Genomic DNA, 4061 nt, shown 5'->3' with positions numbered 1-4061 from the left:
TTATTAAAATAAAGAAATATTTTAGTAAATTTAGTTTTTCTTTATTGACTTCAGTACTAAATAACTATTTATTTTCTAGTAGGCCCTGATTTGTGATAGTGTTTCTTTTATCATGTGCTGCCCACTTTGTCCTAGGTGGCCTACCACATGGAGTCAACACATGAAAGCCTAAGAGATGACATATAAATGATAATGGATAAAGGTTTATTCTTGCTGGTAATGAAAAAATACAAATTAACTAGAACAATGTATTGGGTATTTTTCACCTTTAATAACCAAATGCTGGTAGTATCCTTAAACTGGAATTCTTAGTCATTGCAGTGGCAATTAAAAGAATTTTTAAGAATCTTTTTGATAAGCACCGTTCAACCAAGTAATTTCAATTTTGAGGTATAAAGGAAAAAGTAGGGCTTTTGAGTCAGCCAAATCTGGGTTTGAAACTTGGCTCTGTCACTTACTAAAGGTGACCTTCAGTTTCCTCATAATACGTATCGCACAGAGTTAGGATTTTAAAAGAGAGTCTTTATAAAGAGGTTTCAGAGAAATGGTAGGCAATAAAAATGGCACCACGGCAGCATCAGACCTTGTGTACCTTCACAAGGGGAAAGGAGCATCAAGATCAACAGCCCAAGGCTGGTTGCTACGAGGCGAAGGTCAGACATACCTCCCCTCTCCAACCTTTTCACCAGCTCTGACACCAGCTGCCTCTCCCACGGCGCTATTTCTCTGCTGGGTTCGGTAACTCATTGCAGTGGCCACATAGAACTCATAGACCGTACTCACAATTATGGAGTTTATTAGGGAAGTAACAGGTTACAATTCAGGATCAGGAACGATTCGCTATACAGTTCTTAGAATCAGGACGGCCTCTTCTCAGCCGTGTCCGCAGGCAAGCTGCTCTCAGGCCCTCAGGCCTTTTGGGCAGGCCCAGCCTCTTCTCTGCTTGGTCAAATGTTACGGTCAAATGTTACAGAGCTCTTGAGCTCCACCAATAAGTGCCCAAGGGCACCCCACCCCACCAGAAAGCGTCAGCCCGAAGGCACCCAGCTCTTCTGCTCCACGGGTTGGCAAACCTAGCTCCATCACCCTGGCTCCCCCGAAAAGTGCTTGGAGGCACCCCACTCTACCAGGAAGTCTCTACTTGAAGGTTCTCAGCTCTGTTGCTTTGTGAGTTGGCACACTCACTGTAACCACCTTGCTCAGTGAGGTATCCTGTCCTGTCTCACACTGGTCTCCTGGTTCTGCTGCTACTGTTTTTCTGCCACCACATCTCACCATCTCTGCCACTGCTTCTCATTGTCTCACACTGTCTCCAGTGTTGCAGCTCTGTCTCTGTCTCCTGAGTCTAGGAGGTTCCCCAGATCTAAAGGACATGCTCTTCTCCCATCCCTTCTTGGCAGTAGTGAGGTTCCCCCTTCCCACATCTGGGATGGCTCATTTTAAGCCTAGAAGGATGGCAAAACTGATCAATACCCTCATTAGGGTTCCATACACCTTATTTGCATGGCCTAGCCCCCCCACAAGGGTGCCATGCACTTTATTTGCATTATTAGCAAGCTATCTAACTGCCTTGGTGGGCCACAAGCACCTTTATTTGCATTGTCCCACCCAGTCATTTGGTGGAGTTAGAAGACCATGGCGAGAAAGGCCATATAAACGCAATCCATCACACCACGTAGGCTAAGCTTATGGACCCCTCTTCCGTTATACAGAAATGGTGGATAAAATAAACAGATTTACGTATTTAAGTGGGTTTGAAAGAAATTAGAGGAACTCCAAGCCTGATCAGTGAGCCTCCAGGGAGGAGAGAGTAGGGAAGACTGGACCATATATAGGCCCTAAAGACCATAAGTGGAGTTAATATGTTCATATAGGGCACTGGGGACATGGCATTAGGCATTAGGCCTTAGGCCTTGGAAAGATAGGGGCCTCTAACACACTTGGATAAAGAGCAGTTCCTTTGGTGAAAATGGACTGAATGGACCCCTTACCCGCAGACAACTACCCAGAAAAGGGATAAGAAAGCTGCCCTGCTTGGGGCTCTGGGCAGGAGAAAAAAGTTTCCTATTAGAAGTTTAAGCCTGTTAAACTTTATGCCATTATAGCATCCAAATGTAAACTACCTCCACAATGTGCAGTTTTCCAAGCCAAAAACTATAAATTGGTTCTGGTCTGGTAGAATCCAGGAAAAGGCAAAACAAAACCAACCTTGAACAATTCCACAACTGAGGTGCATCAGACACCCACAGAAAGGCCAGGCCCAACTGACTAAAAATTACAATCCAAGCAAGAGAAATGTGAGTGACAGTAGGCATAATAAGTAGGAAACTTACCATCTCCAAAAATCTGGGGTAATATAGTAGTCTGAAAAAGACTATCAAATATGTACAGCTGAAAAAGGCTGAGGAGAAAAAGGAGTAAAAATAATAAGGAATGGAAAACTGAAACATGGAACAGCTGGCATTAAAAAGTACCACCCAAAACAACCTACGTGTGGAGGGGAAAAAAAACATTAAGCTTGGATACCAGATTGGACACAGCTGAGAAGAATTACAGAACTGAAAGGTAGATCTGAGACAATTGCCCAGAATGTAGCACTGATTAAAAAGGCAGGAAATACAACAAATGGGGAATCAATGAAAAGGCACAACATATATCTAAGGGGAATCCTAGAAAGAATAGAGAAACTCATGATGAAGAACCATTCAGAGTTTTAACAGCTGAGAATTTTCCAGAATTGATGGATAGATATATCTGAAGGGTCTTGGTGTTGCAGTGGTTGAGCGCTTGGCTGCTAACCAGTAGGTAGGTCAGCAGTTTGAACCTACCAGCCGCTCCACGGAGAAAGATGCCGCAGTCCGCTTTTGTAAAGATTACAGCTTTGAAAACCCTATGGGGGCAGTTCTTCTCTGTCCTATAGGGTCGCTATGAGTCAGAATTGACTCAATGGCAGTGGGGTTTTTTTGTTTGTGTGTTCATTTGGAGTCAGAATCAGATGGTCGAGAGACTAGCAGAGCTTCCCACAGGTGTTACCTGAACCATGTCTTAAGGTATGTGTAGGCATTAATGAGCTGTGCAGATAAGGGAGACTAGAAGAGAACTTGGAAACCCTGGTGGCGTAGTGGTTAAGTGCTATGGCTGCTAACCAAGAGTTTGGCAGTTCAAATCCGTCAGGCGCTCCTTGGAAACTCTATGGGGCAGTTCTACTCTGTCCTGGAGGGTCGCTCTGAGTCGGAATCGACTCGACGGCAGTAGGTTTTCTTAGAAGAGAACTTCTAGTCCCAGTTAGACAAGGTGCCATGAACAAAAGCTTGAGAAATGGTGTAGTGTATGTGGGGAGACGTGAGGAGTTCTGTAGTTGCTAAGCAATGCTGGAGACTAAAGGGAAAAGCGATGGTTAGATGGAACATACAGAGGCTCCGTAAGCTATTTTAAGGAGCTTGGACTTCATCAGAAGGGCAATGGGAGGCTATGAAAGTGTTAAGCAGAGGGAGAACATTTGCATTTAGAAAGGTCTCTCTGACTGATGCATGAATAGACCAGAGGAAGGACACTTGAGGCAGAGACCAGTTGCAGTGCTCCAGGTGGAAAATGATGACCTGAAGGAAGGCAGAGACGGTGGAAATGGAAAAGTAGAAATTTTATGAAAATAGTAGAAATAGAACTAATAGCACCTAATGATGTGATGTGGGAGTGAATGAGAAGGAAGATAATACTGTTCCTGGTTCGGGGAACTGGGTGGAAGGTGGTACCATTCCCTAAAATAGGAAACACAAGAAAAAGTGTGAGGGGCGGGGGTGACAGAAGGAGAGGTTAAGTTTCATTTGGGGCACAGACTTTGACATAACTATCCAAGAAAAAATGTCCAAGAGGCAGAAATGAGCTTAAATTCAGGATAAATCCATACCTCCATTTTCTGTCTGTAAAATGGAGTGATAATTTGAGATAACCATACAGAGCTCCAAGAACAGAGCCTAACAATAGGATACATGCACTCAGTATATGTTAGCTGTTATTATTATATGGGCCTGGAAATCAGAATGGAGAGCTAGACTGGAACA

Source organism: Elephas maximus, chromosome 11, assembly GCF_024166365.1.
Source record: "Elephas maximus indicus isolate mEleMax1 chromosome 11, mEleMax1 primary haplotype, whole genome shotgun sequence".
In the NCBI taxonomy this organism is placed as follows: Eukaryota; Metazoa; Chordata; class Mammalia; order Proboscidea; family Elephantidae; genus Elephas; species Elephas maximus.
The sequence above is the reverse complement of the archived record's forward strand: the minus strand, read 5'-3'. Positions refer to the sequence as shown.